The sequence below is a fragment of the Schistocerca americana genome, chromosome X (genome assembly GCF_021461395.2).
Source record: "Schistocerca americana isolate TAMUIC-IGC-003095 chromosome X, iqSchAmer2.1, whole genome shotgun sequence".
Taxonomy (NCBI): domain Eukaryota; kingdom Metazoa; phylum Arthropoda; class Insecta; order Orthoptera; family Acrididae; genus Schistocerca; species Schistocerca americana.
The window spans coordinates 329,317,256-329,344,897 of record NC_060130.1 but is presented as its reverse complement, the minus strand read 5'-3'; the positions used below and the strand labels follow the sequence as shown (position 1 = coordinate 329,344,897).

Genomic DNA, 27,642 nt, shown 5'->3' with positions numbered 1-27,642 from the left:
GAATGGGTTTCTCATTATGGATGTCTGGCTCTGTTAGTTCTAAGGCTTTCAGCTAAGAATGTTTATCTACGCTGTTGTGATCAGATCTTCTCTAGATTTAAAATGTATCCCCCTTCTGATACGAATACATGATCCCCCATCCTTTAAGTTACCCGTAATTGTACAGTAGCAACTTGCGCATTCACAGCTTAGTATTAAACATGGTATTTTGTTTTCTCTACACCAGTGGTCTATAATGCATAGGCCTACCAGCACGATATTCAAACACTGTAATTCAACTTCAAGCTAGTGTACTTTATTTTTAGTAGATTGCACATTTTGATGAAGAATATGTGATTCTGATCAAATTTCTGTGGTGTTTGTGTGCTCCAGTCTATCTTTTGTGTACACTCTCAAGTAAGCTCTAAACTGGTTGAGGCCCTTGTAAGAAAGGGGAGCCTGTTGTCATGATATACCCTAAACAAATGCCTAGTCCTCCTACAGATGACAAGCTTGTATTAGAAGCCATTGATTTGTGACAGTACGCACCAGTACACTGTACGTACTTCTGATGAGGAAAACCAGAGCGGCACATTCTGAGACGTGATAGAACCTCTACTGCAGGTGAAGCGATGTAAAACAAATACTGCCTTCACAATTTTAAAATCCTCAGAAAAGTAATAAAATAATGTTTTTCTAAGTCAAAATGACAAAAACGCACACTTAAAGGTTACAGTACCCCGGACCCTCTCTTTTTACAAATCAAGCACTGTAAGAGCGATTCAGCTGCCCCTACCGATATCGTTTTATGCAACCCGCAATGTTATAGCAAGCCTTCATAAACAACGCTCGAGATTTTCTTATTCTCTCGCTCGCTACGCGCAAACTATTAGCCCTACAGAAAAAGTGAACAGCACCTTTCATAGGAAATGTAATGTATTTAGTTTTGTACTGGGATACTTTCTGCTAGAGGCCGTAGTTTTCGAGAAAAACGTACAAAGGTGACCTACAAGCGTACACCGACTCTCACACTCAGGCCCCACCGATCAGTATTATTTTATTGGAGGCACGAAGAATCTGTCACATTTATTTTCTTAAGCAACACTTGTGGTGGCTTTCTGTTCAGAAAGAGTGAGCTTCGCAATCAGCACAGGTGTGTGTGTGTGTGTGTTTTGTACATATCATCTCTGAGGCACCGAGTGCGATGTTACGTATTTCTGTCGGCGGAAATGACGCCAAAGCTGCACATGCGCGGCTGAAGCAAACCAATTCTTTCCGCTTCGCTTCCTTGCTTGTAGACGCTTTCGCCGTACTGGATTTTGTAGCCTGATTAATCAATAACTAAACAGCTGTCGGAGCATTCGCCGTCAATATCATTTTGTGCTGCTACTCGGCAAACCAGACGGACGTGTTTGCACATAAACTTTGTTGAATCAATACAGCTACATGCGAAAGCATCAATACAGGTTTGACAGTCATGGCGCCTCAGCTCGCATTTGCATGAACTATTTTTATTTTCATCAAGCAGTATGTCTCATTACCTTTCTCTGAGAGCACTTTCCGCGTATCATTTTTGCAAACCATGTTTTCGACGGTGAGCTGCACTGTGCCACAGCCTTATGGCCGAAAGCTTTGATGTTACTTTGCTTTTATTTAAATATGTCACTCTTGTCATACAATTTGTCCCGCAAGTACCGGATCAGTGAACAAATGGGAAAATCTAATCGTTTAGATATGTGTTTTATTATGTGTGAATTTGTTCTAAGTGCATGCTCGTATTTAGATCCGCCCAGTGGCGCTAGCAATAGGCCCAGATTACGACAATTTATGGAGGTTTAAAAAAAATTGCAAGTCTCAACAATTAGAGTCGTCTTGCATTTGATTGTTATCCTCGTCAGACAAATTCTGAAAAAGCTTTTTCTGTTCCATTATTGATCTAATAATTTTGTAAACTTCCGTCCATTTCTCGCGTCCTGTGATTTTGGAGATACATTTTTCTGCAAGCGGCGGTCAACATCACAGGAACAATACAATGTTTCGGTGGCTCCATGAGAGTCTACTAGACGTTGTGAAACACCTCTGTCATCTCGGAAATAAATACTTTTTGACTTAAGAGGGCGTACCGCAAAGTAATTCAGGACCTTTAACAAATAGCACGAAGATCACCCCTGTTCGAAAACATGGCACAATTCGTCCAGTACACGAAGAATTGTTACATGAAAACTAGTGACATTTAATTCAAGTGTACAGTCCTTGTAAACGCAGTTAGTACCGTACTGACAGAATTTCTATCTGAACCCCATTCATTACAACAAACTTGATTTCATCATGAAGCAGCTGTAGATAAGTCTCCGATTTTGAGCGCTGATATCTGTAGAGCTTAAATTCCCCGTCCCACTACTTCAGACTTGCTATATTGTGCAGATTTTTTTTTTTTTTTTTGACATCTTGTAGTTTTAGTGCATCGTTTGTAACACAGACGCTCACGGAATCTACGTCATCGAAAATTATTTTTATTGAAATTTTTGTAGCGATTTGCTCAATGCCTTCCCTTTAAGCGGGGCCTAGCTTTGATTGTTGGCTGCTGTGTGTGTCTTGCAAAAGGAAACAGTAATTCTACTTGTTGAATTCCACATAACGTCCATGCTGGCTGTGTAGTAAACACCAGTTTTGTTACTACCCAACGGCTTCTGATGACGCTAATTTGTTTCTCTGGATTTGTGAACACCATTACAGTGGAACCGTTACCTACATGTTGTGCACAAAATGATCCAAGAGTTTCGTGGCCTATGGGAATCTCTTGATAAACGGAGTTATGTTGACGCACGTAACGTCGTTCTGCACACGTATAGTTCGCGCAATAACGAAAGGAGACCTAAACAGCTCATTTATTTCTCGTCTGCTGATCACAAATGAAAACAATAACAAGCAGAAAGCCCGCTCGAAACGCTGCGTTCTGCGCATGCGTATTTACACCTACTGAGCATGCGCAGAACCACGGCAAACTACAACACTTCCATTTCTCCCCGGTGGATAAATCGTCGGCTAAATCCACAAGTTCCCCGCCCAACCGTACTTTACATCAAAGTTGATAGAGGCGCAGATATGAAAACCAAGGTTATATTATCCAAGGATTACGTTAAATACACAGACATGCTAAAAATATTCAGTAATTAGTACGAAATTTAATTGCATTCCTATACTATTGTAAAAATTAATGTGTGTTATTAACAAAAATAAAAGTATCTTATGCGAATTCAGTAGCTGAAAAATCACCTTCAGTAGAAAATAACTGAAGTATGAGTGAGATATTTGTTAATTCTAACGCGGGACGATTTTTGAAAAGTAATTCTCATAATATAATGTAGTCACGCAAGGAAATATCAGAGATAGCAAATCAAGAAGAACTAATGCTAGTAAAACTGTTAAGTTGGTAGTAAAACCGAGGATACAGTTGATAAATTCGATTTTCTTAAAGTTGTATAAAAAAATAAATAAAGACTTCAGACATTTTGGTTATATGCATGTGAATCCTGAGTAACTCATCAAAACTAAAGAATATAAGAGTGGCTGAAAGTAGAAATGCATGATAACAGCAGGAAGATATTTCAATACGAGTGATTATGTAGTTCATTAGTATTTGCGTCAGTTATACTTGAATATTAACTTACGAAGTTTCTATAAATGAAATTTAACTTGTGAAATGGGATTCTTGCCACATTAGGAACAAGGGGTTAATTTAAGGGACTTTAAGTCATTGTGGCTGCTGTTGTGTGATCTGCTGGTGTTGTGGGAGTTGTTGAAAACTATGCAAACGCCTCAGTTAGATCATCTGTTTTTGTCACTATTAGAATTGCTGTGCTCATAGTTCCGCAACGGTTTCAATTTCGTCAGTGTGATTCCGACCAGGTAGTTTTGTCATACAAAGGGCCGTGTTAATATAAGAGACGCGCATAATGAATGCTCATACTTTCCTTGATTGCTTTCCATCCATGAAATTCTTACGTGGATCGTACTGCGACAGCTTGAGTGACACTGAGAACAACACAGTGATCTAACTGTCCAGTGAAAGTATAGTCAAAATTTGTATTTTGTCATATATACTGTGTGAATTCCACCTGCCAACTACTCAACAATTCTGCTTTCCTAAAGTTCTTCCAGTCATTCATATTTCAGGTTGTCACATAACATGCATCAGAACCAAGACTGCAGAGGGGGGGGGGGGGTTGTGTGTTAATGTAAAGCCCTACTAAATTTGTTTTCCAGTTGACTCTGCTTAGTCCCAGAGCCATAGTAATGTATTTTGAAGTGTATTTAACTTTCATATTTTTCATACTTTGCAGACCAGTAATTTCCCATGGACTTGTCGTGTACCTTCACAGACTGGTGGTCTTTCATATCTTGCCAGGGTTACTGAATGTAGAAAATGTGAAAGAAATCAGAAACGATTTAGTTGAAAATTCTCATCTTTTGACTGTTTACATAAAGCAATCCATTAATGGGTCTGTTTTCATTGCAAAATTAAGCAGTTAGTCTCTTCCCCCTCCCCCATTCCTTTTCTAACCCTGTGACCTAAAATAATTCTTTGCAAGTTTTATGAAAAAGCAGGACAAGTAATTTAGCTAGTTAAAACCCTCCTTCAGCCCCCCCCCCCTTCCCCCCGCACTCTTCACTTTATACAGGTTCTTGGAATGTAGTAAGTAGGCTCTCACTGTATGATTGGCATCTGATGTGAAGCATGTGCCAATCTAGGTTCTTCAGCATTTCTGTGACACACTCCTGATAGTCACATAAACCTGTGACAATTTGTGCTGACCTTCTTTGCAAACAACCAATATTGGCAGTTAGCCTTGTTTGGTATGGGTCTCGCACAATTGAGTAATATTCCAAAATGGGATGCAGAAGTGATTTATAAGCTATCACCTTTACAAGCAGATTGCATTTCCCAGTTTCCTGCCAACAAACCAAAGTCTGCCACCTGCCTTGCCTACTATGGAGAGAATGTGATCATTTCATACATATTCCTTAAAATTTTTACACCCAAATATTTGTACGATTTGACTGACTACAAGTGTGACTCATTGATGTTGTAGTCACGTGTTACTACATTTCCCAATTTTTGGAAGTGCACAATTTTACATTTCTGGCCATTTAAAATGAGTTGCCAGTCTTTTTATCACTTTGCAATCTTACCAAAATGTGACTGGATATTTGTACAGCTTTCTCCGGACATTAATTGCTGTAAACAACTGCTTCATCTGCAAAAACTCTTGAGGTTACTAGTAATATTGTCTACCAGGTCATATACAACATGAGAGGCAAGGGTCTCAACTCTCACTCCTGGGGCACACTTGATATTACCTATACTTCTGCCAATGACCCTCCATCTCAGATAATATGCTGCATCCACCCTATGAATAAATCCTCAAACGAGTCTAGAATTATGTCTGATATCACATAAAACTGTATTTTGATTATAACTGGTGGAGTACCAACTTGACAATAAATCCGTCTCTTTTGAAGCGTAAGAATTCACCTGCTAACACTGACAGGCAATGCTAGCAACATAAATTTGCCCTGTGGTGCTTGTATCACATTGCACAGAAATTTTATGAACTCATATATGCTGGATGAGTCGAACAGCAGGGTTATGGTAGTAATACTTAAGAAATTATGTAGCAACAACTCTTTTGTGTCCTGAAAAGCTTTATTAAGGTCTGCCTGTTACCAGTTTAGGATGCTTTTGTGCTATCTCCTGAAACTGTGCTTTTTATGCCATACTAACACGTTTTCGATGTACTGAAACATGCATCCCTATCTTCCATTGTGTGACAGTAACTAGTATTCGTTGTGCTGAGAAACGGTCATGAATATTTATTATGTCATGTGGACAATAGTTATCCTGTAAGGATGCAGCTCCAGAAATACATTGAAATGAAAAACAGTTACCGCTTCAAGGTCTACAGTGTCCAGGAATTAGTGGTCACTGTTGAAGATATCCAAATTTTGAAACAATACCCAGTGGGGATCCAGATCATTGCACCAAATGTGTATTCAGTATTATGCATGATAACAATGTGGGCGAAAACTTTCATAAGTGCAGTGTCACATGAATGTTCCACTATCATTGCAGTCCAAACTGTAGTAAAGATCCTTTAATAACAGTCAGTACACTAGTGCCTGTATGGATGTATTTGTCATGCCAAATGTGTCTTTTGTATGATACCAGGGGTATCTGCACAGAAAAGTAGATGCAGAGAAAATGTTGTTGTGCTATAGTATCAAAGTAGATGCAGAGAAAATGTTGATGTACTATAGTACAAAAAAAAGTAAAATATATACCTGTGCTTCTAGATTGTAGCCATATGCAAGGTAATGTTCATTATTCTATCTCAGTCACCCTGAGCTTGTATCAGGTTTCGTGATGCAATGTTGAATTTTTAACGTCTCAGGCCCCAATGGCCCACATCTTTTTTTCACGAATGTGTTGTAGTGTCACTAAGCCTTTTTTCTAGGCTGCAAATTATGACAACAAACCACTACCACAAAGGCTGATCAAATTCACATTGAAGTTCTGTTAGCTGGCAATATGACATCTACAGAGAAAATAATTTAACACAAAATTGAGAAAACCGCAATTTCTTGTGTAATAAAGTATGCAAAAAGGAACAAGAAAACAGTATTGTATTTTTGATCTTGTAAAATGTTATAAGAGTACTGTAATTCAGTTTTCTTACAAAAATTTACTTGTAGTTACATACTGTATATTGAAAGTGGAGAAAGAAACTACAGTGTTGAAATCAATGTCAAATTTCCTGTCATGATATACATTGGTGTGATATTTCGTGGTGTGAATGATCTCCAAAATGTGTTTGTCTGTTGTAATCAGTGCTGTGCACACATCATCAATTACAAATTTGACTGGTGGTACTATAGGAAAGTCTAACAATATAGAAACTTGTCAACAATTAGTTGCTCCTTCACATTTTTCTTGTAGAAATCACTTATGCAAATAGAGAATGCAGTTGAACATGAAGGCCATCCATGCTATCTTGTTCACTATATATTCCACTGGTAGTGTTCTCAAAATCTTAAAACGGCACAGTGTTTAACTTTTCCCAGTGATAAGGGCAGCTTTAGAGATCAATTGAAATTGCATCCTACCAATAACACATTTCTTTTCTTATAGGTTTTTACTTCTTGTCCTGAACAATAAAACATTTATTGGATAAGCAGTAGTAAAATAAGGCAGTTTTGTCAGCTTTGATGTGTCACGAGAGTTGAGTAATGATTGCAATGTAGACTGCAACCAATCTGTAGTCATAGTAAAGCTTGATTATCTTTATTGAGAACATCTGTGAACTGTATTGTTCTATTTCTTGAAATGTACCAACCGAACCCTTAAGGTTTGCTGTTTTCTACCTCTATATTTCATTAACTGTCTTAAGCAGATTTACCTTCCATTTAAGTGAAATAGCATTTTGTTTTCATCTTGATTTCTCGGCCAGTGCACACAAAAAATAAATGTACAGTACCTGTATTTAGAAAAAAAAACAAAATAAATGTACAGTATCTGTATTTAAAAACAAAGCAAAAAAAAACCCAACATGATCTTGACACAGAATATATTGATTTCAACTCACAGTTCACCAAGTTTGACATATCCATCACTGGGTTCAAAAACTGACTGAAGTGTTTTCATAATGGCGGAGACAAAAGGCAAGCAGTAACTTAACAACAGTAGCAACCACTGGGTTCTTTGTTTCATTTGTGGCAGTCCCCTACTTGTATTATCCTGAATGACCAGATCCAGTTTGACATTTGCGTATCATATACAGGTAGGTACTGCACACTCCCATCTCCATTCGTAATCCAGGTAACACCATTTCAGAAGAGTGACACAAGAATCAGTGAACACACTGTAGAGTTGATACAGTGGAAATACATCACAACAAGCACAGTGCACAACATTTTTGACATGTAGAAAGGTATCAGCTTGATTAAAATATGCAGCAACTAGGTTTCCCAGAGCAGTTAAACTTAGATGTTGCATGTTTTCTATCACACACAATTGTCCATGAGATGTTACACAATGTCTAGCTCACTCGAGACTTTTTATCTAATAGTCTGACATAGGTATTACCTGTAAGCTTTTGGACTGTGGACTCATTATATGCAAACTGACATAACTGTTACTCATGTGATATCGAAGGGCAGACTCACATGGTTGTTAAATCAAACACCATCTGATTATTTTGGGGTGGGGCTTGACTATTTAAAGCTCGACCTAAGGATATTTTTTGATTTCAGAAACTGCTTAACGATTTGAAAAGTGTCTAGGTTAGATTTTTCATTTCTAACTGGGTTTTATACCAATAAAGTAATGTCATTTATAAAATATGCTGAAAATTATTAAATTATAAACACACACAGAACCATCTTACGTAAGTGCGCTGGGAATATCCTACTTACGAATGTGGCAGCCATCTTGAAAATGATGGTAAATTATGCAAAATTGTTAATTTGTGGATTTATTAATTAGTGAATTGTCTCATGTTACACAGAAAAGTTAGATCACCAAAAGTATAATATCAAAGTTCAGAATGTAGTGAGTACATAGGTAAAAACAACAGAAAATTGTGAATGTCTGGAGGTCCAGTATCAGTTATCGTATAAGTTAATTAGTTTCAGGTAATTTAAATTATGTTACTGCAAATTTGTAATGCCAGCCTTTTTAATATGCTGATTAGCTCACTACATACTGCACATAATGAACTGCAATATTAGATTTTAACCATATTTTCTAATTAATAATGTTGTAATGAAAGCTAGCTATCTTAATGAAATCAGCATATCCAAAATAATCACTTAAACAATGAATTTAAGTGAATCTCAGTCTAATTACTGATTTGAAATATCTGTGTGTATGTTACATAATTATATATTACACAGTTAACAATATGAAAAGTGACTAATAATCAGATAAAAAAATTAATACTTTAAGAAGTGCAGAAACATAACAGATGGAAAGATTCCACCTTGCTGTGTCACAAGTCTAATAATAATAATAATAATAATAATAATAATAATAAGGCTAACAAATCTAGGTGACATAGTGACAGCAGAAAGCAGGTATATTTGTTTATGTGAGAAGAAAAATCTTTTCATGTTACATGATTTTTGTTTTATGTCAAAAGTATATGTAATTACATAGTATTTTGTCTGGGCTGCAGTATTATTTTGTGTTACCTAATGTTTATGATAAGCATTTTTTCTGTGCTTCTATAAAAACTTGATCTTCAGTGGGTTTCCATAACAATTTGGACATCAATACTGTTGTAAATGAAATGTCATATTTATTAAATCTGCACTGGGCAGCTAACTTTTGAAATTGGTAAGTTTTAGAAAGCATAGACAAGGAAAAATGTATGTACGGCCTGGGTGAGGCATATTCATAGTGCGCATGCTAATATACAATGTAGTTATTTCCTTGGTGAATAGAGGGAATTGTGGAGGGTAAAAATGCAGGGAAAGACAGAAGTCACTGATGTTGTTGAGGTGAATGGGGAGGTTAGCAAAGGAAAGAAGTAACTACAAAATGGTCTCAAACTGTGACATATGGACACATTTGTTTACACCCAAAGCTTTACTGAAAATTGTGACACTCAAACCTTATGGTTTACCAATCTTTACTGTAATGATTCTGTTATAACTAAGTGCAGTACAATTAATTTTTTGTCCTTTTTTATATTTTTGTTCACTTGAACTTTACATTTCTATGCAAAAGCATTGTTCAGTAACAGTACAAAATAAAAGTCAGTCATTATTGGATCCTCTTTCAAATATTCAATCACAGTCGTACCCTATATGTCCAATAAATCAACCTATTTTTTCCTGCTGACTAAATGGGTTTTGGTATTTTGGGGGCTTTCACTTTGCCAGCCCACTGTTTAAAGTGCAGTTTTGTCATGAAGATGTGATGGAATCACAATTTATTTAAGTCAAAAATTCAGATTAGCTTTTTCTAATAATGTTTTGAAATTGCTTTGGCTGAGAAATTTTGGCTCTGGCATCAGTTGCATATTGAGCTGCTTCGTTTGCAGAACTTAATTCAGGATATTATGTATCCAATCATAAGAGGTGCCTTCCCTCTCAACAGTCTTGTAAATCTTATGGAAAGTCTCTTCTTTCCTGATACCATGAATGTTGTCAAACATTTCTTCAGAGATTTAAATATTTTATCCATTTATAAACGGTTTTCCATCTCCACAGAAAGCAGTCATTGTGTCCAACTGCCATGCAGAGGACTGGCATTCAATTCCAGGCACTGTTAGGGTCTTTGATGAGAGGACTGGAATACGGTGCACTCATCCTTGTAAGGACAATTGAAGAGCTAGATGAGCGAGAAGTGGAAGCTCCAAGTTCTGGAAAGCTGACAACAGACAGGAGAGTGATGTGCAGAACCATGCCCATCCATAACTCAACCAAATGTCACCATATGACAGAGTACGGCAAGGCGGGTGGTCAGCATCACTAGTTCCTCTGGGCATGGTCGTGGAGTTACTGATAAAGTGTTATAAATGCTGCCACAATTTTTTCCACCAAATTCCCTCTACTTGAGTTGTATCTAGGCCATAGTTCACTTCTTTAAATAAAAATATTTCTTTGCTGAACAAGAACCATCTTTGTCACTTTTTATCAAATGTTTGACATTGATCACATCAGATAGCTACCAACAAACAACTGCATGTTGCCTCTGTTTGAAAGCTAGCTAAAACTTGTTATAAGAACCACACTTCACATCAATAATGCCACGTAACAAAAATTTCCTGTTGGTTTTATAGAAGTTTATCAGACTTACCACGCCACACCTGTATTGTGTCAGGGGTTACAGTCAAATGTTTCTCAAATATCTGGCCTTCCTAAACACTGAAATTACACAACTCTTAATTGACCCAAATCAGATAATCACTCTCTAAGTATCAGATTTAAACTTATGAGCAATTATATGTGCCTGCTCAGCAGCATGCAGCATCCCCCTTCATTTTGATATTGATGGCAACATATCATATGCTGGAGTCCACAAGATATCAGAAGTGTTTGGGAGCCATTCTGAACCATGAGTCCACTTGCTTAGCTGAGTGGTAACATGTTTGCCTGCCATGCAGCAGGCCTGGGTTTGATTCCTGGCCGGGCTGGGGATTTCTCTGCTCGTGGACTGGGTGTTGTGTTGTCCTCATCATCATTGATGCGCAAGTCACCCGAAGTGGTTTCACCCAAAATAAGACTTGCAACCCGACGCCCAAACCTCCCCACACGGGGTGTCCTGGCCATCAATGCCACACCATCATTTCATTTTTTTCTGAACCATGAAAACTCAATTGTGGCCCACAACTCACAGGGACTGGTCGGAGTTGGATGTAAGGTGCACACACCTTGCTTACTGTTGTCACAGATGTGGTCAGTAGATCTGAGGTCAAGTGGCCTGGGGTGAGATACAAGTACCCTCATGTCCATGTAGCATCCTTCAAATGATTCCAATATGATTTAAACACAGTGGAGTGATGCGCATGATTGGAAGGTTTGTTTAATCTCAAATAGTGTCATTATATTTAAATCATAGGATAAGACAAGCACCTAAATTTCTCCAATGAATTGTCTTTAACACAGCACTGAAAGAACTTTGAACACCTTCCAATAATCTGAAACATCACTGGGATAAATTTGTGCTGAATCACATTTGTTACCTTTTTGAAAATTGTAGATTAATCGTGGGTTTAATTTGGGTTAATCCAAAATGTTTCTGGAGGAGCCATAATTGATTAAGAAGTTGATAATTGTATATCCAGTTTTAACAAAAAGTTCAAATGATTATATCTTCAGTTTTCATGAAGTTTTGACTGATAGCCATTCTAATGATCAAGAACACACAAGTGACTTACAAGTGGAAGACCATTAAAATTTATAGTTGTTTAAATTAACTCGGTTCTCTTGATTGTAGTACAAGTAGTCCTCTGGTGGTATTATAACATAGGCAGTTGTCATAACATAAGCCAGCAACTACTATTGTTTGCACCCTTTTGTTGTATTTAGGCCTTCATTGTTTGTCATTGAGCCATCACAAAAAATCTGAGGAGTAAAATCCAAGGACCGTGTTAACCAACTCCACTCATTATGATAATAAGGAATGACATTCTGTGACAGTGCTACATTAAGGCATGAAGTAGTTTTGCACAACAGCATGCAGTAAGACTTTTAAGTGATGCACATTCCCAGACCACCTATAAACAAACTGTCTTTACGTAACCTGTAATCATCCATTGTAACTAGGTGCCCATAACATCTTAACAGATATTTAATAAGAAGGGACACTATGCTGTGCATATTTTATCTTCATAGAATTTTGGTATTTGGTACATGATCTTATCATTTCATTTTAAAAAGGTAGATATCTTCAAGACAGAGGATCTCGAGGATAATTCATTGATGGGTACTGTGTTTGGCTCTAAAGCATGAGATGTCAAAGACATCACTGCCACACCTAATTTTGAAGTTAATTTATTCATTGCCTTTCTTGAGGCCATCAGACATCACATCAGAGAAATAGAGGGTGGAACCCATCCCTGATTGATACAATTTATGACTGGAAACTGATCTGTGAGGCTGTTGTCATGCTATATGCAGACAAACGTGCTGTCAGTTTCATGACATACTAAACAATTTAGTTTCTCATCCTTCTCCAGAACAGTCTATATTGCAGCCATCAAAAACTAGTGCAAAGCACTTCTTTAGAGATAGCTGTCGAAGGCTTTTTCTCATGAAACTAACTACAGATATACATGGTCCAGTCACATTAATGTGATCACCGCCTATGTTTGATGCCCACGTGCAATAACCACTCACAGACAGCAGGCGGCAGCATTAGTGGTGGAGGGTATAGGAAATGTATCAGGGGGACACAGGAAACAGTGCAGTCATCATCATAATGTGGAAATGGAGCAGTTTATCTGATACCCAAAAAAAACATGGTAATTGGCTTTCGGGCCAAAGATGGAAACATATCCAAAAAGGCTAAGTTTGCAAAATGTTCACAAGCTGCTGTGGTTAAAGCATACTGTGCATGGCAAAATGGCACCATTCGACACTGGCACCAAGGCAACTGCGGTGCACCATGGGCCATGAATGACAGAGGTGAACGACAGCAGCGAATATGTGTATGGGCTGCTAACTGCTGAACTCAAAAAAGACATTATGCCATCAGTCAGCTTTCGAGAGAAGGTTGTGATCAAACCGGGGCTGTGGCCCCATCTAATAAAGGAATAGGTTGCTTGGCAAATTCCAGTTCTTTCCCCCTAGCTGCAAGCCTATCACGCAAGTCTGCATTATCTGCTTTCAATCGCACCAGTTCAGTAACCAATGCTTGAACTGCTTCCCAACTAGTGAGACCCTATGCTTGAGACACTGTCATTGCATAACCATAACTTCCTGTACACACTAAGAACACAAAATACACTCAAAACAGGCTTCATCATCTATTTTGACTCTGTTCCCTGATTTTCCATAGGAGGTCTGTTCAAAAAATTCCAGAACTTTGTCCACAAAATTTTTCTACTCTTACCTTTTACTTATTGTGCATGGTCTCCTTCAACATACTCTCCTCTACAACTGATACACCGCTCCAAATTCTGTTTCCATTTCTGGAAGCAGTCTTGGCACACTGCTTGTTGGATCACATGAAGCACCGTCTGCAAATTTTCTTTTATCTCATCTATCGTTGCAAATCTTCGTCCTTTCAATTGGGTTTTCAACTTTGGAAATAAAAAATGTCCACAGGGGCCAAGTCTAGAGAGTATGGAGGATGAGGCAGCACAGTGATTTCGTTTTTTGTGCAACAGTCATGCACCAACAGGATGAAAGTGCAGGTGCGTTATCATGATGCAAGAGCCATGAATTGTCTTGCAACATTTCAGGCCATTTCGTTCTCACATTGTCTTGCAACATTTCAGGCCATTTCGTTCTCACATTGTCTCATAGGCATCACAACACATCCTGATAGTACCACCAGTTGACAGTTTGTCCCTGTGGCATGAATTAATGATGAACTAATCCTTCAAAATCAAAGAAAACTATCAGCATGGCTTTGACATTTGACTTGACCAACCTTTCCAGACCCATTGTGAAGATTGAACCTTGGTCTCTCAATATCGTAACTGTAGACCCACGTCTCATCACCAGTTATGATTCTTTTAAGGAACATATTCTTCTCATTTGTGTGATCCAGAAGCTTTTCACAGATTGCTAGGTGAAGGTCTTTCTGGTCTTGAATCATGAGTCTTGGGACAAAGTTGGCAGCAACAAAATGCATTCCAAACTGCTGTATCAGGATTTCATGACATGATCCAACTGAAATGTTACATTATTCTGTAATCTCTTTGATTGGCATGCACAGTTTCATTGATGTTCCTGACGTGAGCATTGTCGGCAGATGTTGAAGGGCACCCTGAAAAAGGGTCATCTTTATATTTTTAAACCATGAGAACCATTTATAACATCGAGTATGGCTTAAGCACCGCAAGCTTCCTGCATCATTTGATGTGTCTCTGTAAAGGTTTTCTTGAGTTTCATGCAAAATTTAATGCAGACACGTTGCTCCTCTAACTCTTCCACCTTGAAGTTCACAAACTATGTGACACCATGTTCTACTCAATACAGCACTGAACAATATATAACAGGCATACAACAGTGAAACTTCTGGCAGTTACACATTAAACACAGGCATGTGCAGCAATGCCAACCACATTTTGCTCCAACACACCATTGGCGTGAAATTATGAATGCTCCAGAATTTTTTGAACAGACCTTGTATACTCATACTGATGACAGTTAACAAAAGTTACTGATATTGACCTGTACAGGGTGCTGACTGCCCTGTCAAGTTGAGACTAAGCATATCTCACAGGTTGTAAATAGTGTTCCTTTGTATTACCATGGAATTCTGAAAAATCAGTGTTTCCCTGGCTGTATAAATGTAACCCTCAAATCCTTGTGCATCACTCACTTAGAACCCATGCCCTCTGCACATAAAACAACGAAAAAACCAATAGTCTGTTCACTCACCCCACTGTTTGATGAAATTGCGTGCTGTGGTATCAAAGCTGTGCTGTGTGGAGGTTGACTGTGCTGGCACGAGTTGCCAGACGAGGTCCACAAGTACTTCTGGAATTGTGGTGGTTCTGGTCAGGGGTGGCTAGGACAACTCAACTGCAAAATAAAAATATTTTATTTGGTCTTGAGTTCCAACATCGGTGGGCTGCTCCACTCCTGCATATGCCGTCTGCAGGTGCATGGTACACTGCTGGCTGATGGTGTTGGAAGGTCATGATGCCAGGATGGCCACTTGATGAGTGCATCCCGCTTTGGTGACACTGTCACTTAGCAGTGCCTACCACAGTTGTCATTACATGGACATGAGTGGGCAGTGCATGCAATGCATAAGTCTGCTGAATTTTCTTAAGCACCCACTGCTACTGGGTTAGAATCTTGCCCTGATGCAGAAGGATGGCAGCAGTACTGCCCTGGCTGTGAACCGCTGCCCTCCAAGGTAGAAGTTCGGGGCTGCGATGAAGTCTGGGGAACAGCTCATCTGTTGTGTTATTCTGAATCTACAGGTGCAGACTTAGAACTGTGAGCTGCTCTGGTGGAGCTGGCTGCCCAGACCAGCATAAGCTCCTGGATGGCCCATAGTGTGATGAACACTTGTGCAATTCTAGTGTCACAGAGGATGCTGTCAGACAGCATATAACTGTGCTAGAACCAGAGAGTATTCATAGTGGTCAATAGCAAACTTGTTGTGTTGATACATTGCTTCCAGGCACGTCCTTTTGTGTTTCTGTGGTGTGCAAATACTCCACAGGGTGGCTAATAGTTGCATGGCCTTTCTGCAATGCCACCACGAATGTACGGCATGGTCTGACCACCTTGCAGCACATACACAGGCTTGCTTGTGAAACTACATACCAGTGCCTGCCTGTTTGCCTCACACACGGCTGCAATGGAGCTTCTTTTAATTCAGTAATGCCCAAAATTTATTGACGGCATTACAAAATGATGACATCATCCACATAGTGTTTCTTGTAAATGGTATTTTGCTTTAGTGTACTATATTTTTGCAAGAACTTGTTTTCCAGATAATTGACAAATATTTCAGCAAAGGTGCCAGAAAAACTATTGCCCATAGTGAGCTCCTGTTTTGGTGATAAATCTTTGCATTAAGAGTAAAATAGTTTTACATTAGTGACAGCTCAATCAGCTCAGTGACCTCACCTGTACTGTTCTCCTTAGGTGACAGCAAATTTGTATTAATGTGTATAGATTTTGTGATTGGAACATTTGTATGTCAGTTGTCAGTTTCTAGAGATACTCATTTTGCAAGATGTTATGAACATGCTTTACCTGCAAACTGAGTCTGTGTGATCATTCTTTTTCATAATCCTACAAACTGTTAGATCAAGGTATTTGTATTATTTGACCATTTACAATTGTGACTCATTGATATGGTTTTCATAGCATAATATATGTTTTGGATTTTTTGAAGTGCACGATATCACATTTCTTAACATTTAAAGCAAGTTGCCAATCTTTGCACCACTTTAAGTCTTATCAAGATCTGACAGAATATCTGTGCAGCTTTTCTCATCCAGTACTTCATTATACACTGAAGAGCCAAAGAAACTGGTACACCTGCCTAATATTGTGTAGGGCCCCCGTGAGCTTACAGAAGTGCCGCAACATGATGTGGCATGGACTCGAGTAATGTCTGAAGTAGTGCTGGAGGGAATTGACACCATGAATCTTGCAGGGCTGTCCATAAATGCATAAGAGTACGAGGTGGTGGAGATCTCTTCTGAACAATGCATTGCAAGGCATCTCAGATATGCTCAATAATAGTCATGTCTGAGGAGTCTGGTGGCCAGTGGAAGTGTTTAAACTCAGAAGAGTGTTCCTGGAGCCACTCTATAGCAATTATGGATGTGTAGGGTGCCACATTGACCTACTGGAATTGTCCAAGTCCATCGGAATGCACAATGGACATGAACGGATGCAGGCAATCAGACAGGATGCTTACATATGTGTCACCTGTCAGAGTCATATCTAGATGTATCAGGGGTCCCATATCGCTCCAACTGCACATGACCCACACCATTACAGAGCCTCCACCAGCTTGAACAGTCCCCTACTGATATGCAGGGTCCATGGATTCGTGAGGCTGTCTCCATACCTGTACATGTCCATCCGCTCGATAAAATTTGAAACAAGACTTCTCTGACCAGATAATATGTTTCCAGTCATCAACAGTCGTATGTCTGTGTTGACAGGCCCAGGCGAGGCGTAAAGGTTTGTGTTGTGTAGTCATCAAAGGTACACGAGTGGGCCTTTGGCTCCAAAAGCCCATATCTATGATGTTTCGTTGAACGGTTCACACACTGACGCTTGTTGCTGGTCCAGCATTGAAATATGCAGCAATTTGCGGAAGAATAGCACTTCCGTCATGTTTAATGATTTTCTTAAGTTGTCCTTGGTCCCTTTCTTGCACAATCTTTTTCCGGCCGCAGTGATGTAAGAGAATTGATGTTCTACCACATTCCTGATATTCATGGTACACTCATGAAACGGTTGTGCAGGAATATCCCCACTTCATTGCTACTCAGAGATGCTGTGTCTCGTTGCTTGTGCACCGACTATAACACCACTTTCAAACTCACATAGATCTTGATAATTTGCCATTTTAGCAGCAGTAACAGATCTAACTACTGTGCCAGACACTTGTTGTCTTATATGGGCATTGCCGGCCACAGTGTCATATTCTGCCTGTTTACATATCCCTGTATATGAATACACATGTCTATACAAAGGTGTTCTGTAAGATTAAAGTCAGGACTTTGTGCAGGCCAGTCCATTACAGAGACGTTATTGTCATGTAAGCACTCCATCACAGGCCGTGCATTATGAACAGATGCTTGATCGTGTTGAAAGATGCACTCGCCATCCCCAAATTGCTCTTCACCAGTGGGGCCTAAGAGGCTGCTTAAAATATCAATGCAAGCCTGTGCTGTGATAGTGCCATGCAAAACAACAAGGGGTGCAAGCCTCCTCCATGAAAAAACATGACCACACCATAACACTACCATCTCCGAATTGTTCTGTTGGCACTACAAATGCTAGCAGATGATGTTCACCGGGCATTTGCCATACCCCACCCTGCCATCAGATCACCACATTGTGTACTGTGATTCGTCACTCCACACAACGTATTTCCACTGTTCGATCGTCCAATGTTTATGCTCCTTACACCAAGTGAGGTGTCGTTTGGCATTTACCGGTATGATGTGTGGCTTATGAGCAGCTGCTCGACCATGAAATCCAAGTTTTATCACTTCCTGCCTAACTATCATAGTATTTGCAGTGGATCCTGATGCAGTTTGGAATTCCTGTGTGATGGTCTGGATAGACGTCTGCCTATTACACATTACGACCCTCTTCAACTGTCAGCGGTCTTTGTCACTCAACAGATGAGGTCAGCCTATACGCTTCTGCGCTGTATGTGTCCCTCCACATTTCCACTTCACTATCACATCAGAAACAGTGGACCTAAGAATGTTTAGGAGTGTGAAAACCTCACATACAGACGTATGACACAAGTGACACCCAAACACCTGACCAAGTTCGAAGCCCGTGACTTCTGTGGAGCACCCCATTCTGCTCTCTCATGATGTCTAGCAGCACAATGCATCTAATATGAAAAAGTATGTTTTTGGGGGTTTCCGGATACTTTTGATCACATAGTGTATGTATTCCACTCATGTTTACAGTGATACAAGTGTTAAATTTGGGCAGTCCTCGTGAATCTGATTTTGTAAAGGAACATTTGAAATCAGGGTTCACAATTTTTGCTGCTATTTTTGTTTGAACACTATGCTGTTTCATTGAAAACTGACATTCTGCTCCCGTGGCTGTGTACAAAATACAGGTTGATTCTTGCAAAGAAGATAACAGCAACCACTCACTTTTTGTAGTGCTATTTATTTATTTGAATAGTGCCGTTACTGCTTTTGAACTGACAGGTTGATCATTAGACAGCATGTTCACATTCAGATACATTTTTGTTACTCTAAGTTAGCTGAATGTGAACCTATCTGTTCGAAACCAGTAACAGTACTATTTAAATAAATAAATATTGCTCTAAAAAGCGGCTGGTTGCTGTTATCTTCTCTGCAAGAATCAACCTGTTTGGACACTAACTTTGGTGCCACTACTACCTTCAAATATTACTAGAATTTATTTGGGTTTTGTGAGAGAAATTTTGATAATATTCTGCTACAGTAGTCATTGAAGGCCTCATGTATTGCCTTCTAACAGCCAAACCTGTTCCATTCATCATCTCTCTAGCTATAGCCCTATACTTGGTTTTAGACCTATTATGCAGTTGTCTCCGTTTCTTTAGAAGCTCCTTTACGGTGACTGTATACCATGGAGGGTCCCTCCAATCATGAACTGTTCTAGGTAAATATCTGCCAAATGTATGGTCAACTATTGTTCTGTGTTTGAGCCACAGTTCTTCTGAATGATCCTGTCTAAAGCTAAATGTTTCAAGTTACTCATTCAATATGTCACTACTGCCTGTATCGTAGTGTGCTGAGCATATAGATCTCTCTACTTGTTTTAATTGTCCTTTGCACTTTGGTAATTATTATTGCTACAACTGACTCATGATCGCTGGTGCAATGTGGACATTGTCAAAGAGATCAAGTGTATTTGTTGCAATTATAACTAATAAATTTTCATCACAAGTGGGCTTCTGAAGTAGCTGGTCAAGGTTTTCAGGGAAGGCATTTAGTAATCTTTCACAGGATGTCTGGTTACACTCTCCACTTGCAAAACTGTTATCATCCCAGCTGATTGATGGATAATTTAAGTCTCTTCCAATGATAATTGTATGATGTACATAGTAGCAAAATGAGGTTTTCTCTGAAGTTTTTGGTTACATTTGAGGCTGAGCCTGTTGGTCAACAAAAAGATCCAGCTATAAGTGTATGCCCTCCCTTGATATAAGTCTTGCCTAAACAATGAATTTTGTTTCCTGCTGCATCATTTTCAACAACTGAATCTATATCTACTCACATCAGTTGTAAACCAGTGTGGAGTATTTAGTAATATTTTTATTGAATAAATTTTGTTGTTGGTAAATTATCACTGTGCTGGTTATCACTGTTAAAATGTGCTTGCAACAGGCTTAAAATGTTTTTATCTGCATTAATGGAACTGCTAATGTGGTGCTTTAATTTATTTGCAGAGTAGCACATTTAAACTGCCTAGTTAGTTAGCACAGTCGAGGGATGCATGACAAAAAATGCAAGAAACTATCAAACAATGTACTAACAACAATATCATGGAAAGGATAGATTGCTTCTCATCACTTTGGGGAGACACTGAGCTGCAGACAGGCACAGTAAAAAAGACTGCTGAAATATATACTCATAAGCAAGTCCTCCTCCTGAAGTAGAACACACAAGGGGTCAGGCCTCAGTGCCTCTGTGTGTGTGTGTGTGTGTGTGTGTGTGTGTGTGTGTGTGTGTGTCATTTCTATAATTACGAATGCAAGAAACTATTTTGTTTTAGATCATTTCCAAGTTTTATTACATTTCAAATAATTCGCTTCAGTCAATCATATCTGTGACTCTAATGGTCTAGTCAATGAAGGAAAAATGGGGGAAAAAGTTCGAGTAGTCACAAATTTTGGTACGATGGTACAGGGTTGTATTGCGAACAACATCCTAAAAATCCTGACCAGAGAGGTGTGGATATGGGGGTGAGAGGGCATGTAGAAGCCACTTTTTAGGTTTCTCTTTAATATCTCAAAAACCATAGCAGAGGATGGAAAAATTGCAGATTATTAAATATAATGTTTTCATAGTATATAACTAATGTATATAATTAAATAACATGGATTAAGAACAAATATTAAGTTTTTGTACCACTTAAGAATGCAGTAGAACTGTATTAAGTGATAAATTGTGTTCTGGGGGTGTAACAGTGTGGAAAAACAGGTTGGAGGTTGGAAGTTTGAAGTTTGAGGGAAAGTAGGTCACCAGATTGTGGTCATGCACTTCCCTCTTTCATAGGCCTGCAAAATTCAAAGCAACTTGGAAATTTCCCATACTGTCTACTGCATTATGTCACAAAAAGCAACTGTGAAGTGTTTCACAAAGTTATGCCAACCCTTTCACAGCTTGCCTTATGAAACACTGACAAACACTGTGCACAGACATGCCCCTGGATATTTATTTTCCACAAAGTTTGTTAACACTACGTGGAATGTGGATACAAATTACTAACAATGCTAATACAAAAATGCATGTTGGCCATAATCTATGTACATCTCTGCACACTATTTTACAATGCTAGATGGAAATTGATTCTCAGTCATCCTGTACAGCAGCTGTAGCATTTGTAGCATTCTTATGGGAAAGACAACTGCCCCCCACCTGGACATCATGAGTGCTGCACTTCTTTCAGTTTGCAGACAGACTGCACCTCCCCAGCATTTCATGTCCAGTTCTCTCATGTGAGTAGAAAAAAATAACTTCACTGGAGTTATTTTCAGTTTACTGAGTGAGTACTTATTTGCAGTTGTTGAATGAGATTTTATGTGAAAAAAACTCAAAAGTTGGAGCTGTCAGCTGTCTATCATACTGAAGAGCCTGCCCCAAATGTAACATGCTGTCAATATGTATTCCACAATGTTAGTTTCATTGTCTCCACTATCAATGGCTGGAATACTTTTTGCAGACTGAGAATATCAAATGCATCACCACAGCCTCAGCTCTCCCAGCTTCTGAAGAGGCACAGAGGCTTCAATTGTCTTCCTCTGTAAGAAGTAGGTCACCTAGGTGTTATGGAGCTTAAATATTTCAAGCAATGCATTACAGCTGATTATTGTTTCAGATTTAAATGTGATCTGTCCTATTCCATCAGTCATACTGATACCCACCTTGCAAGATATACTGTGCATGTGTGGTAAGCAACTCCAATCATTGCAGCCCCCTCAACAACTGCCAGCAAATCCTGAATGGAAGAGATTTGTGCAGTCTACTAGTAACACAATTAATGGTGAGAGAAGTGCAGTAACTTTCTGGTATTCATTAATTCACCACCAAATGACTACACCATGGTTTTACAGCTTTAAATATGCCATCAGTGACAGACAGCAGCCAGATGCCACATTTACCAATCTAATCCCTTTCCCACCAAGTCTACATAGGCCAATGACAATATCACACTTACAGATTAATCCTTCACCAGCCACTGTTTAAAGAAAAGTATTTTATATAAAAAGTGCACTTAACAACTTCAAGTAAGTTCTCACTTAATAAACTAAAAACAGCTCCACTACACAAACATGAGCTCAGTAGTGAAGTTCTTTTGTCTACTTATGTATGAGAACTGGACAGGAAATGCTGGGGCGGTATAGTCTGTCTGCAAACTAAAAAGCAAGTAGCACTCATGGTGTAGGAAATCATCTTTCCCATAAGAATGCTACACATGCTGGCAGAATGAGTAAGAATCAGTTTCACCTGTAGCAATGTAGAACAGTGTGCAGAGATTTCCATAGAATCTGTTCATATGCTTTTCTTGCATTTGTATTATTAGCAACTCGTATCTGTATTCGATGTTACATTAACACACTTTGTGGAAAATCTATACCGCCCACCCCCATCCCCACCTTCTTTCCCCTGGGAGTGTCTGTGCACTGTGTTGCCAGTAATTCATAAGGCAAGATGTGAAAGGTTCAGTAGAACCTCATGAAATACCCTGCAGTTGCTTTTTGTGACATAGTGTGGTAGAGAGTAAAGGGAAATATTTGCTCACTCTTTGTTTTGGAGGCCTATGAAGGAGGGAACTGCATGACCACAATCCAATGATCTACCTTCCCTCATGCTTCTAACCTCCATCCTCACCTTACCACCCTGTCACACTCCCAGAACACAATTTATCACTCATGCGGTTCTACTGCACTTTGATGTGGTACACACGTTTAATATTTGTTCTTAACCCACGTTGTTTAACAATATGCACTAATATTATACCATTAAAATATTAATTTTAATAATCTGGTGCTTTTTCATTCTCTGCACTGTTAGAACTATTAGTCCTAGAGAAAAATTGAATAGCAACTTTTTGTAGGAAATTTAATGAAGTTTAATTTTAATTTGGTACTGGGAAACATTTTTGCTAGATGCTGTGGTTTTCAAGATATTCATGAAAAACCTAAAAAAAAGATAACTTTGTGTGTTCTCCCCTCCCCCCTCCCGCCCGCCACCTCTCCATCTCCATGCTAACACCCCACTGGTCAGGATTTTTAGTATGCTGTTCATTGTACTCTCCCCTACCAATGTACCAAACTTTGTAACTACACAAATTTTTTCCCAGTTGACACATTTTGGATTTTATTGACTGGAATATGAAACAAAAGCAAGACAATAATGAGCTGCTAGTCACATGTGCATGAGCTATTTATAAAATTTTAATTAAACAGAAGCATACTTAATTGTTAACATGTCAAGTTACAGTCAAAACTATGAGGGCATGCTGAAAGGTAATGAATGCCTACATATTTTTTACATGAAAACTCTTAGGGCCCTAAAATAAAACATATACTATTAAAATTCCACAAATTTATTCTTCATGTTCAAATATTGGTAATTATTTCTCAACATAATTATCCTGGCAACAACCACAGTTCTTCCAACAAGAGACCAGTTTGTTGATACTGTCACTGTAGAAAGTTTGGTTTTGTTGACTCTCGTGTGTTGTCTGGCATTGTCATGCTGAAGGAGAAGGAGCTCCACAGCATGCTGTTACTCATGCACCGACACGGTTAAGTTACACGCTGCCATGTTACATGCAAAAACTCTGAGCTCACTAGTGACAGAGGCTGCAAATATGTAGGAGTGAAGAATAAAAGTGTAGAATGTTAATAACATTTTTTTCATTAAAAAAGCTTTAAGAGTTTTCACATAAAAATTTTAAGGGCATTACTTTTCAGCATGCACTCATATTAATTTACAAAATGTTACAAATTTTTCATAATATCTTTGTGTGACTGTTTGTGAATATCATAAATAACTAATGAATTACTTAAAGGATTGTGAATTTACAAGTCTACTTTTCATATTAACAATTTACATATAAATCCATTCCAGATTTGTTACTAACATTTTCACAATGATTATTCATTATCCTTTACATTTCTGGATATGAAGTTTGTTAAAAAATTATCAAACCATCTCCTTAACTCATAACCTAATGTAGCATGGAAGACTGCCTTCAGTGAAGATGTGGTGGGGACATTCATGCCCAGTCATGAACCTGTTCCTGCCAGCAGAAGTCATCAGCTGCAGGCAGTTGGCCAATGAATGAGGACGTGTAGTGAGCACTATTTGGTGTATAGTAAAATGATGAAACAAATTGAGTGGCAATATTGCACCAAATTTTGCTGAAAGCTTGACAACACCCAAGTGGAAATCATTCACAAGATTCAACAGGCTTTCAGGATGATGCTGTGAAAATTATTGATCTACTTTAAATAATTTCATAGATTATAAGTGATTAACACTTTAGTTTTTATTAACTACACTTTGCACAAAGTAGAACACTTTTACTACATAATCAAAACATGGACCATCTCAAACAAGTACCAAAGTGGCTAGTACTATCGAAACTAAAGCCAGTTTGGATATCGCAAATGAATTACTATTTTAATGTTTGCATTTGACCTCTGTTGACTTCCTTTATTGTCTTCACTACCCCAGAATCTTAGGCAGCATTTTGTAGACCAAGGGCATTGTGTTATGTTCAAAGAGCCCAAAGGCTGTAGTCATTGCAGTTTTATGCTTGTTGTTTCTGGCTGTGGGGTCTTGTGAGAAAGCCTTTTAACCATCTGGTATGCTGAAAAAACAAGCACCTGCCACACTGTTGTTAAAGTCGGCACTGTTAGGAACCAGGTATATGTCCAGAATTTTGTGAGTGTTTAAACTCCTATAATCACTACACATTCTCCATGAGCCATCCTTCTTTACCATCTGCAAGGGTAATGCCCATGCACTGAGAGATCTTGTCTCAGATCTGTTGGAAATCATCTTCTCGAGCTCAGATTGCACAGGATGTAACTTATTGGGAAGTAATCACCAAAGTCTACGGGCCACTCGTTTCCTTGTGTTGTTTGGATATGGCGTTGAGTTGAATGGCTTCTTTTTCTCTTCGTCGTTACTGAGTCTGTTAGCACTGCAAATTCTTGCAACAGCTGTTGGACAAGGTCACTGCCCACCCTTGCTGCATCCTTGACAGCGTGAGTGAGGGTAGCCACCTGGTCCATGATGCAACAGTGCAGTATAAATGGCAGAAAAGTTCAGGTGTTTTGTTTAGCTCACATTATGTAGCAGGAACTTTTCTCTTCAGTTCAGCATTGCCATCTTGTAACACCAAAATGGCAAACTGCTCTTTATTAAGTAATACATTGACTTCACAAATCTTTGCTTTAAGTACCTCACATGTCTCTCTCAACTGTGAAGCATCCATGAGTGCAGGTGATGTAGAACGAGGAATCATCTTGTGTAACACAAACGTGAGCTTTCTGCATTTAGGCAGTCCCAACATTGAGTGTTTAACACATGGCATGGAAGACTTCAGGTGATGTAGATCAGTGGCATTGTGCAACACATGACATAACAAGGTAGAAAGAAGAGGAGAGAGCGGCACTCTGATAAGCAATGGTTTAGCAGACCTGGAATCACACAAAAATTATGGAGAAAATTGGCCCTCGATATTGGGCCACTCGCATCAGTAATAATAAATGTCGAAGTAGGGCAAAAGTCATCATCCGGTTCTAAAAGTCTTCCTGAATGTCTCAACTGCAGAATTGTTATCAGTGTTGAAAAGTGGAACTGTTGTCGATGGGCAGCATTCATTCAGCCTCTTTGGATCTACACTTATCTCAGACCCAGTGTCAATCAAGAATAGGTCGCCATATTTTTTGTCCTTTATTAATAGTGTAGTCCAGACTGCAACTGCAGACACCATTGCATTTCTGTTGCACTTTGAGTGTTCTGTGTGAGTGCATGTGCTTAATGGCACTTGTAATTTGCGTTTTGGGTAGAGGCATGGCTTTGTGCACTATCTTACTGCCTCACCGAAGTGTCTGCAGTACCAACACCATATTAAATTTTGTTGGCTACTATTATGGTCTTCAAAACTTCTGTTGTCCTCCTGCCCCTGTAGCCTTGCTTTCAGCCCAGCAAACTCATGCACCAGTTGGCTCGTAGATGGCTCTGTTGCGGTGCTTGCATTTATGGTGAAGTAATGTGTGTATCTGGCCTCCCTGCCACTGCAAATGACTGACTGCATGGTTGGGGGTCTCCTGTCATAACCTCTTTAACTGCTGCAGGTGTGCACGTGAATTATTGTCCATACATGCAATGGTAATAGTATCCCCTTTATGTGTCAGCTCATCGATAGGGAGCTCAGTGAAGATGATAAAATAGCCCCAACATTCTGTGGCAATCTATGTATCCAAAAAATCCGCAGAGATTGTTCAGACGAGAGTTCATTTCCAACCATCATGTGTAGCGAGTGAAGTACTTGTGAACGAGAACTGCTGGAACATATGTCACTTTCAATAATTCTGTGAAGCTGTGATTCAGGTGGTATCACAAAATGTTGGAGCACTGCCTCCTTAAGAACTATATACGACTGTTGTTAGAAAACATCATCAAATTGTTCTTTAACTCTCAAATACAGCTGTGCTATAAGCACTGTAAATTGTTCAAAGTCTGACACTGGTCCATGTAAACAGAAAATGCCTTCCATCTGGGTCAGCTATAGCTCATCCTTTATAGACCAAAAAGACAGAAGTCTGATATTATTGTTCATGTTGCTGTTGCCTGAGTCATTGTTGTCGCTTGATGTAGCCGTTGAAGGCATAATGTTGCTATTACCGGCAAGCCCTAGGACGCCTCTTTCATTGCTGTGTTATCAGTGGGGTCCACTGTTCCACTTGTAAGTATAGAACATCGGTTTAAACATTCAGTACAGGGTCACCACTGTGGGAATTGTTGATCCACTTTAAATAAATACGTGGTTTATAAGCAATTAACACTTTATTTTTTATTAATTACACTTTGCACAAAGTAGAACACTTTTACTACACAACCAAAACATGGCCCATGAAAAACAGGTACCAAAGAAGCTAGTGCTACCAAAAACAAAGACAATTTGCATATCACAGATGACTCACTATTTTAATGTTTGCATTGTTTGTTCTTTGATGCTGCCACAATGCCATGAGGAACTCATGGATAAGTGACTAGTACAACCACTTCAAAGATTGCCACACATCAGTGGACGGCAGTCTGCAATGCTCAAAAACCCAAAATGATATCACTGAGCAAGTGTGGATTTTGGTCATGGTAAACCATCCTATCACATTACGAGAACTTTCAAACAATGTAGGGGTAAGCAGTGGACTGGTACATTCAATTTTGACTGATGATTTGTGTATGAGGAGAGTGTCCATGAAATCGGTATTAAAACTGCTGAGAATGGAGCAGA

The 27,642-nt window shown here is 39.0% G+C and overlaps 1 protein-coding gene across 1 annotated transcript in view; it reads left to right on the top strand.

The window, feature by feature from the left end:
• The first annotated feature begins 1,239 nt into the window (after positions 1-1,239).
• LOC124555655 overlaps positions 1,240-27,642 on the top strand; it is a 177,648-nt gene continuing 151,245 nt past the window's right edge. The window contains exon 1 of the transcript XR_006968576.1: positions 1,240-1,445. The gene's annotated coding sequence lies outside the window, so the exon portion shown is untranslated. The remainder of the gene's footprint in view (positions 1,446-27,642) is intronic.